Source organism: Gavialis gangeticus, unplaced genomic scaffold (assembly GCF_001723915.1).
Source record: "Gavialis gangeticus isolate Ggan-Ray unplaced genomic scaffold, GavGan_comp1, whole genome shotgun sequence".
In the NCBI taxonomy this organism is placed as follows: Eukaryota; Metazoa; Chordata; order Crocodylia; family Gavialidae; genus Gavialis; species Gavialis gangeticus.
Window position 1 is genome coordinate 5,513,213 of NW_017729033.1, and position 14,552 is coordinate 5,527,764.

General features: G+C 44.2%; 1 protein-coding gene across 2 annotated transcripts in view; it reads right to left on the reverse strand.

Annotated features, from left to right (window-relative positions):
* Positions 1-12,929, reverse strand: part of PTPRA (protein tyrosine phosphatase, receptor type A) — a 190,469-nt gene extending 177,540 nt beyond the window's left edge. For both annotated transcript variants that reach the window (XM_019526129.1, XM_019526128.1), the window contains exon 1: positions 12,803-12,929. The gene's annotated coding sequence lies outside the window, so the exon portion shown is untranslated. The remainder of the gene's footprint in view (positions 1-12,802) is intronic.
* Positions 12,930-14,552: the final 1,623 nt, after the last annotated feature.

A 14,552-nucleotide genomic window follows, 5' to 3' on the forward strand; every position in this document is an offset into this window, starting at 1 on the left:
CCTGCAGGTGCAGAGAAAATATCTTATGAATTTAGCTTAAATTGAGAAACCTAAGGGGAGCTGAAAAGGAGGACTGGTTATTTTCCTTCTCCAATTTATGAAGAAAAGCAAGAAAAGAGAGGATGAATTCTACTAGTTTCAGAAACTAGAAGAATGTGGTGACCAGAAATAAATTAGGTCAATTCACTAATATTGGCATTTGTTTAATAAACCTTGTTTAAAAGCCTGGCTGACAAACTTTTCTTTCACAAAGATAGAATTTTAATCATTTTTGTTCAATAAAATTATTTTAAGTGAATTCCACTTTCCATCTAAGTAGGAACATAAAAGTAAAAATCAATCTAATAAAAAGATGCATCATTCACCATTTTACCAGCAATAAAAGTGTAGAAACTAACAATCAAATACGTGTATAGTAAGAATACTCATATAAGCAGTTATACAGCTTTAATACGGCCTCAAGATTGGGAAAGAGAAGTAACAAAAGGCCTTAATTCAGTGGTAAATAAAGTGGTTTTAATGTATTATAAACCAATTAGAATGAAAAGCTTTCAGGAATGTACAATATAAACAAAAGATGATCAAAATAACTCATTTTTATTGAGGTCCCTGTTTCCTGATTTAAATAAGGATGAGAGTGGTTTAAATTCCCCCCATAGACAGCATTTTGACTTGTTCAAATCAAACATAATAAGTTTTGCCTGAAGACACCACCTGGAAAGCCATATATTTGGCTATTGTTTTGCCCAGTAGCGCTTCACCTAACTATTCTACACTGCTTTCTGCAGACTCTGTTAAGGTAAGACGCTCACCCCAGACCCAATTTTGCTCCTACTGAACTCAAAAGAAACTGTCATGGTCTCCACAATGGGAGAAAGATCAACCTCTCTGCTGCATGGGCCCCCTCCTGAGCCCCTTTAGATCCACAAAGAGCTCTCCTTGGACTTCCCGGTGCTTCGGGTCAGGTCCATAAGACACAGCCACTGGCCATATGGCATTAGGCAGTGCATTGTGGGGATACCCAGGTGAGCTCTAAGGCACCAACTCAGGGAGTGAAAACAGTATAGCTGCAGTAACACCATATATTCCACTTACGCTCATTCATACAACTGATGTACATACACTGCTGCCAGCCACCGAGCCAGCACCGTGTTCTGCTGTTCTCTTCCAAAGACAAAGCCAGATTCAGGTCATCCGTCAATGGGAAAAAGGTTTCCACTCTGGACCTTTCCCCCCTGCTCTGGTGGAGCTAGAGATTACACTTCATCAGAGCCTTCTTTCTTAATGGGATTTCTTGAGGAAGGGTGTGGGGCGAGTTTGTTCTCTGAAGGGTCTCTCTCCTTGGAAAAGAGATAGAAATTAAGTTTTTCTTGGATTTTATAGACAAGCTCAAAGACAAGCTGAAGCGCCACATTGTGTAAAGCTATAAATCAGAAATGATTTGTTGAACACCAGCCATAAGCTCTGTGCTGCTCAGAGTATGGAGCCAGACAACAGCCCTGCCCTGAGAAATCTTCATTTTAAGTAAAAACTTACTTCTATCCCTCCCATGTCCACAGACTCCTGTTCAAGTAGAGCTAAGGAAGGTCACAGATGATGAGACTTCAGTGCTGGGTATAATAACTGAAACGCAAAGTCAGTTCATCAGCTGGTATCAACCTTTGGAGCTCCACTTACTTTAAATAAACTGCTCAAATCTGCACTAGCAGAGAACCTAGCCCCAGTGTCCTTAAAATATCAGCCACCAGAGCAAACGCATTCAGATCAGAGGGGCACGGCCAATATGAAGATGAAAATTTGAGACAATCAGTCTCCATCTGCCACCACTGCACAGCATCAGGGCCTGGAGAGTTTCCACTGGGCTTCCACATCCGCTTCAATCTTCACACTGAGCGTAGGGATCCATGTGTCCCAACTAAGAAGCAGAGGGCACAGACCTCTTGTCTCATTACCTCTTGTAGGGTAATGAGAAAAAACATCTCTTCCCTAGTGCCCCAGCAGCAGAAGTCTGGCGCAATGCTGTTGCACCACAGAGAACCACAAAGCACAAGACCCAAATGTGTTCTGTTCCTGTGGTTCAGAAAACAACGGAGGTAGGAGTGGCAGAGGTCTGTCCTGGAGTCCAATGGGCAGGTCCTTGTCAAAAAGAGGGGTCAGGGAGAAGTGGTTAAATTAGTTCGAATCAGAATAGGGAGTGGGTGGAACTTTCCCATCCACTCTGGCTTCCGGGAGGAGCACTGGGGGTGCCAGACCGGGAATTGCAGCAGAGCCCGAGCTGCTTTAGGCTGATGAGAACAGAAGGAGCACACAGGTTGCACGGCCCTTCCTGGGCTTGGCTTTGCAGGTTCAGAGAGCGGGGGGCACATGGAGCAGGGGGCACAGGGTCCAAGAGCCAGAGTGGGGAGAGTGCCAGTCCAGGAGCTGGGGTGCAGCAGCCTTGCTCACCACAAACTTCAAAACAGCCCCAGCCGAGGGGCTTCCTCCCTGGCTCTGTTGCTCTTCAAGCAGCAGCATCCAGGAACTGCTTTGGAGTTCCCAGCACAGGCATGCTGCCAGGCACAGACCCTGCGGGGGTGAAGACATTTCTAGCACCCCCCACAATTTGGTGCCTGGGGTGAGTGCCCCTCTCACCCACCTCTAGTTGTACTGCTTTCCCAGTTTGGCTTTTGGCCCCTTCATTTCACTGAGACTGGTCTAAAAGTGCCTGATGCTCCCTGGTTTAATGCTTCTCATCCTTGTTGGCACTGCAGCTTTGTCCCCCCCCACAACCCATCAGCCATCTTCAACACAACTAGCCATGTCATTGAAGTCTCGTCCTCCCTTTCCTTCTTCAGCTCCAAGCAGGAATCCCCAAGACTGCCCTTCATCCCTCTCTTCTCCCTAGAGGCATAACTATGAAGCTAGGTGCCCTGGACAAAAACTCCTTGCAGGGAGTGCGAAGAACTAGGAAGCAAGAGGAAGGGGAAGGGGAATGCACAGCCTTACTTGTCCTGGGGACTCAAAGCCACCCCCTCCCCAGTGCTCCTTCCTCATTATACCCAACTCCCTCATTTATTTCTTCTCCTGATGGAAACAACCAGCAAAACCTTAAATATCGGCTAATGCCCGGAGTCAAGACTTGGAGGCCCTGTTCCCTACCATATCAAGCTATCAACCATCTCTCCCAGCACTCTCCTACTTCCCACCAGATGCCATGTTTCAAGTACTTCTCCTCAGACCTATATATTTCTCAAGTGGCACACTCTTGTTCTTTCCAGTCTCATAATATTTAGCTTTTCATCTGTAGATATTCAAGTTATTTTGCAAAGGAAAGAAAAACTGATTTTTCCCCACTCTGTAGATGGGGGAAAACCGCGATACAGAGAGCAGGGATGCAGGTAACACCGGTTTAAATGCAGTTTACACCTGAAACGGACATAAGCATAATGCGATTAAGCACATTCAAAGCTTCCTGGAATGGTTCAAAAGTGTAGCTGGAAGATCAAGTGCTGGCTGAACCGGTTCACTATGAACCAGGTCAACGACACGTGGACATCAAGCCTTCTGTGGCATAGGTCTGGTCAGTCCTCCAGACATCCCCCACTGCTGTAATTGGTTACTCTGGTACATGGCCCCAGATTTTTTCCACTTTTTTTGGCACGTTTTATCAATGAGCTCCCTTGCACTGCTTGTTCAGTAAAAGCTATTTTTCTAACAAGCAGCTGTCCTCGCTCCCTACTTGACCGTGCCCCCCACCCCAAACCCTGGCTACTGAAAGGTGTGGGTCCAAGCACTCCCCACCTCCCGAAGTCAGGCAGGCAGCCTGCAGAGTTCAATCATGTGCACGCTACCAAGCTTGACTGAACTCATGTTTAGGAGTCAAGGGAAAGCAGAAACTTAAAATACTCCCAGCCACAGGTCTTCCATTTCCTGGGATCCCCAAAGCATGGGTGCAAGCACTCCCTCCTCCCTTGTCCACTGCAGTGCATGCTGGGCTGGGTGCTCTCTCGCAGCCCCTCAGGTCAGAGCCACAGCACTTCAACCCCTTTAAGACAACCACTCTAACTGGACTGCAAGGGCACTGGATGTATGGAAACCTCTGACCCATGACGGCTGTGAACTGGTTCCCAATCAGTGACTTTTGGGAACAGTTCAAACGTTACATGCATCCACACCCAGAGCAATGAAATGGCACAGAGAGATGAAGTGGCCAAAAAAGCCAGCAGCAAATGAAAGGCAGGGCTGGAAGCACAAATTTTCCTTCGTGCGGGTACAGTGCCCAGTCCACAACAACGGGGTGCCTACAGCACTCAGCCCCCTTTGCATGCTTGGTAGGTACTACATTCACCACGCTAGTGCCATGAGCTCCTATCAAGTTAATAGAACAAGCTTCAATCCCTACCTTTTCTGTCCGCAGGAGCAGTCTAAAAGCTGGGGGTTGCTCTGTTCATGAGCATTTCTATTGTATGCACAGCTGAGGGTTCATAACTCCTCAGATTCACTACCAGCATCAAATCATTTGCAGGTTTGTATCCATTAAACATGTTAAATAACCTTGGATTTAACATTAAGCCTAAAGAAACCTCCAACCCCTCCCCACGTTCGACAGGCTTCAGTATCTCATTGCCCTGTTGTGCATGGTCCTTCAGGCAGAACATTTATCTCTGCTGCACTTTGAATTCACGCTGAGTGCAATATTTGGTGACATGCTGTCAAATGCTTTTCCTGAAGCCAGTGTGTTGGACCTACTGATTTTTCTTCCCACGTAGATTTAGTATCCCTGTCAAAAGGAAGCAATGAGTTAGTCTGGCAAACAGTATTTTTCTAAGCCCAAGATGTTTAATGTTCCCAGTTCCACTATCTTTCAGATCCTTGGCAATATTTCCAAAGGGAGGTTATGCCACTCTTCACTACCACTGCATAAATCTCTGTTTTACAGATCTTAATTTATTGGTTTCCTTCTCAACCTACTGTATTTCATAAAGGCAAAAAATGTGCATTTTTTAAGACCGTCTTCCATATTGGCTTCTGGAAATGCCAACACAGACAAAAAGCACCATCATATCTATGTCGTGCCACTCCCCACAAATTAAAGCAATCAGAGATGCAATCAGAATTAAAAGTAACCAATGCCAGAGAGAGGGGGTGAAATTAAATCATTATAAGTATAAGGTGAGCTAATAATAAAACATGTGCAGCACTTTTCATCCACTGATCTCACGGCATTTTCCAAAACAAAGGTCTTTAGAGGTCTACAGACCATTTTGTGTCTGCTCCAAAGTGACCTGCCACTTCTCTCCAGCAGATAAAGCCAAATGCATCCACATAGTTTTAAAATCCACAGACAACAGTCATGAAACTGGTTCTGCAAATGAACAGGTAGTGCATTTTTTTTGAGGAAAAGATAAGCGATGGCACCTTATTTCAATAAGAATTGGTTAATTTGTGTTTGTACAGCAGCTTGCACAACAGTGTCTCCATCCCCTTCCAGCCCTCCCCCATGGAAGTAAATGCAATTCAGCTCAGTGGATAGCACAGGAAAAACAGACTTGAGAGGTGAGACAGAGAAGCACACTGCAGTAACTGAGAGCTTTGTCTGGTATATAATCTTAATGTCTCTCGGATATCTAAGAGCTAGAGATGGCTACTCATTCGTCCTGGCCTACAATGACTGTAAACCCACAGACAGAATAACCTAGACCAAAATAATTTGTGGTTAATAATATAATTTAATTCACATGCTCCCTCCCTGCTGTTATTTAATCAGATTTATAATCCAAGGCATTCCTGGCGAAGCAATACTATAATAGAGAGTAGCTGCAAAGCACTCTACGCCCGAGCACAGCTTACACCTGCAATACTGTGGTTTGCCAGGAGAGCCGTCTGTTCCCAGACCTTTGCTAGTCCAGCTGCACTGGTCCCATGTCACACCCCTGACTGACACGGCTAGGCCACCACGTAGCCTAGTCTGAGTGAGGAGAAATGACTGCTGGGAGTCTCCAAACAGGATGCTCATCTTGCTGGGGTGATCGGACCCTTGGGCAGGGGGCTGGATCCCATGATCTTGTGAGGTCCATTCCAGCCCTAACATCTGTGAAATCTATGGATGCTAGAAAAGTGGGACTAGGTAGGTTTAGAAATATGGGAGGGAGAGGAAAGTTCAGAATCCAGGATCCAGCACCATCAAATCAATTCATCTGCCCAGTGATGCTACTTTAACACGTTTGTTACCATTCAAATCTAAGGAAAATCACTTAAAACAAGCTGGTTTTGTTTATTAAGGCTGATGGTTTCATCATGAAATCCAGATGGCCTTTGCATTTTTTAATCCATGCAATACTTAATCTTCTTTGAAAGTAGTCTAAGGTAAAATTTCACAAACACAGACCGTAAGTAAAAGCCTGCAACTCTTGCCAGGAATTAGGGAATGTTTTCCTATCTCAAAGTTTAGCAGTATTAAAAGATTATTTAAACAGTGAGGTAATTCCATTCTCCCCAATTGTCAAGGGGGGTGGATATTAGCTTCCTGTCTTCCTTTGGACAAAAAAAGTAATTACAGGAAGTTATTTCTATCCCGAATGACTTGAATCTGCTGATTCAAGTATTGGGAACGTCAGCTATAATCTTTAATAAATTAATTTCTCTTTCCCACTTTTAGGTTCAGTCCCAACCTGCACTGGGTATAAAATACACAAGTAAAGAGACAAGTCAAATTCAGACGTATATTAAATCGATCAGCCAAATTCTGCCCTCAAATAACTAATGCATCAACTACCGTCTTCATAGCTATGCTCTTCTGACGCAACAGACTTCTACAACAAGGACAAACTTCTTCGTGCAGAGACAAAACTTTCCTCAAGCGCTGAAATGAGCTCTCCAGGAACCAAAGAGTGTTAAATACCTCACTCTATGTATATGGAAATGCTGCTGTGTGCGTCCTTTAAGACACTGTGCTGCAAACACTTCTTTCTTCCTCTGAGAGAATGAGGCCTCCACCGCATAACGTATGCTAGTCACATTGCTTAATGCAGTGCTCGACACTGCCCGAGTACTACAGAAAAAGGCTCAATATGTGAGTAAACCATCTGATATTAGAATGCAGCAGTCGGTAGAGAGATTCCTCCTGGACTTGATGGAAATATTTAGCCACAAACTCTAGAGCGTAACTGGATATAAATGGTAAACTACTCTTTCACTCTGGACGTGTGACAGTTCCAGCAAAAGGAACTGACTGGATTTGATTAAGTATCCTCATAAAAAACAATAATAGGTTTAATAGAAGTCCCTTATTGTGGGTCGTTGGTATCCTAGGAAAAAACATACTGAAAAACAAAAGCCAAGGGATATGGGGAAAGAGTGATATTAAGATCCAACTCCTAGGGCAGTGGTTCTCAACCTTTTTAGATGTGATGCTTCCCCCTTGTCAGACTCACGGCACCTTCAGAAAATGGCACTGCTTTCATTCATTTCTTGACTCCAAAAAAATAATAGAACAATTCTGTTGCAAAGAAGTCAAAGACTGGGGGCAAAAGGCTTTTCACACTGTTGATTCCTATTTGAAATCTTTGGTTTATCTTGTGAATCATATGTAGGCATTTTTATACCTAATAGTACTAATGTAGAGCAGCACCCTGCAAGACCCTTAAAAGAATGTCACAGCATCTTTGTTAAGAATCACTGCAAAGGGCTCAGGCTCAAAATAGGACCCAAGCTTCAAAAGACATCTATGGCACGAATGGCATAATAATCAAAGGTTACAATTTACCAGGTTTGGGTTAGCTGCAACTCAAAGCTGGAATAAACAGAAAAACACACCTGCATACCCAGAAATGGAGAGCCTCCCAATACCAATGCCATGGAAGAACATGAAAGATCTCTCTTGAACCATATGTAGTTTCGGCTGCATCCCAGACCAGGGTGCACCAAAGTTTCTTACTAGAACAGCGATACTCCATAGGATGCTGCTTCAAAGCTCTTCACAAACTACAGGATGCTCCTGCACACCATCCTACCTGTTGGTAAATTAAATTTGTTGAAGACTAGCTCTAAGAGCAAGTGCACATCTTTCCCTGCAGAAAAGCATGAAAATGTGGTATTTTTGAGCTCAAGTAAGTTGGCTCATCCCTCTCTGACCTATAACTTAATGTGGTGCTCACTGAAAGTCGCTTTTTGGTGTTCTCAGCACAAGGGCCAAAAGGCCCAACTGGGATGTGGACCCTGAACTCCTTTCTCATTCTTAGGAGTGATCCTGCAGGGAAATACTGAGTCTTACTGGTAAGACAGTGAGAGAAGCCGAATATAGAGCCAGCACTTAGAGACTCCACTTGAGATCAGAGCCTTGTTGGGCTGGGCATTGAACACCTGCAGAAGAAAGCTGCAACAGAGCTGGAAAAACCAAATCCAGATTTCCCAGGTGCAAAACCAGTGCTTCAGCCACAAAATCATCCTCCTTTCTCACAGCCAGATTGTGACAATTTTCTGGGGCTACTCTCGAGTCACTGAACAAAAACAGAAGTAAGTTGTTCATGATTTGGTCCAGAGAGAGAATGTTTTTATGACTCATCTGCCCCAAAGCTTGCACTACCACTATCACTACTCTGTTATATCATGATAAGCTACTTCAACCTGTCACTTTTCATAAATTTCATACAAAATTTCACTTAAAAACAAATGCCAAGCCAAAGAAAGGAAGAACAAAGTTAACATCTAAAAAATAAATGGATTTTAAAAACATGCAATTATGGAACACACACACATCTGTGGTTTATGGAGGAGGCAAAAAGTTAAAGTTTCAGTCACAAAAAATTAGAGATGGAAAAGATTTATGAAGTCATTTAGTTCAGCACTATTGAAGCAAGGTTCATCTCCAGAGGTTATTTCTACTGTTCTGGGCGCCCTAAATTCAGGACACACAGAATGAATACTGTATCACCCTGAAAAGAAAAAAGGGAGGGGGGAGAGAGAGAGAAACCTTTCAAAACTAGCCATCCAGTTCCAGCTCCCCCGTTCTGGAACACAGCATTTTATCCTGTTTTGCCAGTCACATAAAAGTCATATGGTCTTCAGTGCTGCAAGGTTTATTTACCAGCTAAAGTACCTTTTGTATAAAGGAAGTCTGATCGACAGCAAAATGGCTGCATTTTCTTTTCTCTGTGACCACCCTCACTCCTCCCCTATAAAAGGTTGGAGAGGTTCCAGTTCACTTTAATGTAAACTGTGATCAGAAGTGGTATTTAACATAGTTTAATTTTAAATCAGTTCTAAAAAAAGCTACTCTTTAACCTCAATCTGTCTGTAAGGTCAGGACTCCAAAAACCCAACTTCCTCCCCAATACATTTTATGGCAAAACAGGGCTCCATTTGACAGATCCACAAATAACAGTGCGGGAAGAATCCTGGAGAGATCCTATTAATTCTCCCAAGTTTTAACTACTGTCACCAGACATGGCCTTTCTAAGTGCTTCCCCAGCTGTGCTCCTAATGCAAGATTCATCAGAGCAGACCAAGGTTCAGAAAGTGTCGGTCCTACAGCTCTCCGAGTCTGCAAATCAGATCTGTTTTGTGAGCAGACTCACTTGACAAGAAAAAAAAAAAGTGAGATTTGTATTGTTTTTGCATTTGGCATTTTACGTAAGCCCTGCAACCTCAAGGGCTGTATGCATTCAGATGTGGGAAAATGGTGGGGGGAGAGGGGGCGAGTGGCAAGGGTGTAGAAACTTTTTATTTGCTTCCCAACACATTCGGAGAAATCTCAAAACAATTTCATTTGAAGAAGCAAGAGTTTGATTCCCACGTCCACCCGTTAGGGAAAGCAACTGAGCTTCAGTAGACTTCTCCTCCAAATCCGCATGTGGAAAAGCAATTTTAGTGCCCCAAGTAGAGTTAGTTAGCCATGTTAGTCTGAGGCTGCGAACAGACGTCGCTTCTGCACTACAACAAAACTTTTATGGCAGCACAAAACCAAAGTGAACAGATGTCTTAGCCCTATGATGCAAAACAACTGCCCAAATTTCTCAGCACAACAATTCCTGGTCATAGTTTGTGCCGCATTTTCATGACAGACCTCTGATCACTTATGGCAGGAAAGAGTGGGCAGCCTGGAGCTAACGTGCCTCACATTCAGAAGTTGGGGCAATTAACACCGTTTCACTCCTGTCCTTACATTAAAGCTGAACTTGGTTGATTCCCTATAATCAGAGCTTGGTAACCTGTTGCAATACCAGAATACAGACCACAGAAGCAGATGTACAGACCTGGTTCGACGAGGGGGTTGTAGGACACAAAGGCTGCGATCAAGGCAATAGAGACACACGGGCAGTGTCTATAACTGGGACAGGAGGGCACGCTACAAGCTGCTTACGTAAAGTCAGCTGTACCTGTACTGCAGTTATTTCCTGTGGCCCCAGATTTAGACTTAGTGAAAAGATATTTCAGTTTAGTTTCAAAGTCTAATGAACAGAACACTGCCATGATTTTAAAGAGTCTAAAAAAGCAGCTCTTTGTCTGGATTTAAAACTTCCCCCCAAAGTATCTGGAACCTGAACACTGTGGCACTGTGTTAACACAGGGAAGTCAGAAAGTGAAACTGAAAATAAATGCCTGGATGATTAATCTGGGGATGTTTCACTTTCTGCTCTAATAGACACACAACCTGGACAATTTCTAGTAGGGAATTTAAGATGGCCTAATTCCATACTCCATAATTCTGGGAACACATGGCGCGCTACCAATGGAAATGCCCCATTCTTCCGAAAATGAAGGCATTTTGCCTGCAACAAAACAATTCCACAAGAATTTCCTTCTCCTTCTAAAGTCTCCACATTACATGTTCATCTTAGCAAAAAAGCTCCATCAGGCCACCAGTTTGCTCCCAATGCGTAGACATATGAAACAAACAGGATTATTTTCAAGTCTTGCCTTCATAAGGAACAGGCTTTTTCTTCTGCCCCCGTGACATCTCTTGCAGCTCAGATCTCCCTCGACCAAGGGGCAGCAGCGTCACGGTCTCATTTCAAGTCTTCCTCTGCCAACTGGAAAACTTATTCTTACTGCTCTCATTAGAGTGCTGCTCGCATCTACTGACACCCTCTCAGTTTACAAAGAGAAAGTCTCATTTCAGTGGCTCAAGGGAACGAAGGCTGAATGGCTACCAGTCTGGGTGGGGATATGGCTGCCTGGAAGGAATCCCAAGAGCTAATGATTTTTCCTGTTATAAACTATTTACATGGGAACAATCCTATGCCAGGGGCTCTCGCTTTCTTTCCCATTCTTACCACCAAAACACAAAGCCACATATAGGCCACAAGCTCACTGTGCCCAGCACCACCCTTAAAAGTGCCATTTGACTCTATGCATGACTGCCCAGACTGGGTGCAGAGGAGCTGAGTCTGCATGGTACTGCGGACAAACGAAACTGTGGAATCTCAGCTGTAGCTATTAGCCTGCCCACGGCACCACATACATGGTTATGCTCATTCCCGTCTAGGCAGTATATGCACATGCAGAGCCAGTGGCGCATTTGAAGTTGCCTGTGCATGACACAATAAAAGCTGCAGTCTTGAATGGCATGAATGTGAAAGCAGGAAATCTAGATTCCCCGAGATACCTGCTCTAGCATTAGACAACAGCGCAAGTCAAGTATCCTGGGTTCTGATTTCTAGTGTGCCTGTGAGATACCTATGACAAGACTGTATAAATTGCCAAGTGATCACCCAACACAGATCACCCCAAACAAGTGACTTCAACCAGTGTTAGAGATCCTACTTATTGATCCTAGCTCTTCATCCCACTATGCGATGAGCCCTTTTCTGCCAGGCTTAGGACAGGCTGACACCGCACTCAGTTCAGATCTTTTTTCTCAGCTTTATTTCTCCTGCAGAAAAAATTAGCTAAGTCTACATTAACTGCCCTCCCCCAGGGTCTGCTAATTTCTTGCAGGCTTCCATTTGCTAAGCCAGGGGTAGCTAACCTGTGGCACGTGCACCACAACTGGCACAGGCAGGCTCTGTGTGTGGCACAGGGAGGGAGCGGGCAGCACTGCAGCAGATAGAGCAGGAGGCAGAAAGCAGAGCAGCAGCTTAGGCAGGGATAGAGGGCAGGAAGCAGAAAGCAGAGCAGCAGATTGGGCACAGTAAAGCATGAGAGCAGACAGGGAAAGGGGACTGGAGTGGCACTAAAAGGGGGTACATTGCTAATTTGTAGCACACCTGCCAAAATGATTGTCTCCACTGCTCTAGACCACCTGCCTGAATAATAGAGAGGCTGTCTGCCAGAGAGCCTCCTGCTCCAGGGCTTTGGTACAACAGTCTCAGCTGGGACACAGCCAAGAGGCAGGTGAAGCTGGACCCCAGCTCCCTTTTAAAGAGCCAGCTACCAAACAAGTACAGATATGCACGTGTGTACATTACCCCTTAAGAAATGCAAACATCTAGAACTCTTGGTTCAGAAATGACCTTTTATTAGACCAACTAGGACATCACAAAAAAAAAAAATCTTTTTCTGCAAGCTTTCAGGCTCAAGGACCCTTCATCAGGCTCAGGGAAAATTAAAAAATGGTAAAAAGTCCCCATAGGTAGGAAATAAGCTTCATTTTGCACAGAGGAAGCTGAAGATGGAAATCCGTCCCTCTGGGTCCACGAAAGTGTCTTTGTGAGTTGTTCTGAGTTGCTCTTTGTCGTGCAGATCAGGTAGGATTTCCTTTCCTGGAGGTGTCAGATGGCAAGCAGGGAAGTGTAGAAATCTTTCTTGCTGTTCAGCAATGAAGTTTAAAATCCAAAATCAATGCACATATGAGGAAACCAGAGAGAAGGGTTGAATAACTTACCCAGTGTCATACTTCAAATCCTCAGCAGCTTCATAATTAAAAATCCTTGTTCCTTCTTGTTCTCTAACCACCAGGAATGCTGTCTCTTTATACCAGTGGTTCTCAACCTTTTCTAGACTCGAGACACCTGTTGGAAAATGCCACCTCTTAAAATGTTCACTCTTTTTTGCCTTCAGAAAAATAGATCAGTTTTTCTGTTGCAAATAACTTTCAAAAGACCACAACTATGAATTTCTATTCGAAATCTGTGGGTCTATTTTGTGAATCATGTTTGTAAACCTAACAGTGCTAACATTATGAGACCCCTTGCAACACCCTTGAAAGGATCTCAAGACACCCCAGTTGAGAATCACTGCTTTATACAGTAAACCCTGGCTAATTCACCTGTAAAATAATTGGCCACTGTAGTTTAACTCACCATTCTTTCAGTTCCCCATTAATGTCCCTCCCCATCTACTCCTCATAATTGGTCACCACAAAAAATTGCCATTATTTGCATTCTCCTTGGAGTGGCAAATCATCTCGTTTCCTGGATGCATTCTACTCTACTACTACATTAAACTACTTGCTTTGGAAAGACCAGGATACCAGTATTTTCACTGCTGCCAAAAATTAGAGCAAATGAGATTTTTTTTTATCCTCCAAGATAAGCCATTGTTCCCTATTTCTCTAGGCGCACACACCTTAGAGAATTGGCAGTAGTTTAAACATGAATGATTTAAATCTTACATCACTGGTTTTCAACCTTTTTAGACTCAAGGCCCTCTTTGTTTGGTCCTTGAGGGCTGGCAAGGAGATACAATGCCTTTAATCCCCAAGTTGCCAGTTCAGTTCAAAACTAGCCAGGGCTCTAATGAAAGCAGTCACCATGAGAAAGGCCTACATGAAGAAAGCTGTAGGTCTCTGCTGTGCATCAGCATCCACGAGGGAGTTTATCTGACAAACAGCCAGGACCTCTGTGCATCAGGCTCAACACCAGCAAAAGAATTCAAATGTGTTAGGGACAATGACAAGCTCACTTTTAGATGCGCAGGCCATGACCCTGCTCTGTAAGAACTTCAATCTCCAAGGCAGAGAAAGCAAAGGCAAGTACCTATGATCTTGAAAGACTATTAGCTCTCAGTGCAGGGTGGCTCTGCCAAATCACTCATAATTGTATGCTGGACTTTCATGTGATGCTGCAACACCTGCAGAAAGCACACACTACACCCCAGCACAAAGCTCGTACCCAGCGAAGCCTTGTGTGTTAAAGGAGTTGCTAGACTCCATTCACACTAACTAGCCTTGCGTGTCACAACAGAAAAAAGCCTTCCCCACAAACAACTCTTCATTTCACTTTTGTGATATACGGAGACGGCAGGGATCTTCTAGCAGCCACTTTCAGATCTCCGGTGAGCCAGGGTCCCTGCTGACACTGTCTCTTCTCAAGAGTTAAAGGCTGCGGATCCCAGTATTCAGTTAGCATTTGGGAGTTGGCGAACATCTAAGGATCACCATACATCCTCAACACTTTCCACAGGTCCCCTGTAAACCATGGTGGAGGCCAGCCTCCCTAGCATTTGTAAAACCTCCACTGCTGCACCCTCTCCTCCCCACTCCCTCCCCCAACCAGGTCTCAGGGGAAAAGGCAGGTCACCAGAAACAGCTGAGGTAAAGAGAAGGAGGAGAGATTGTTTTGCTGCTCTGCGTTCATAGTAGGAGGGGATAAGGAGAAGAAGCAGAAGTCTCTTAACAATACATTTACAAACAG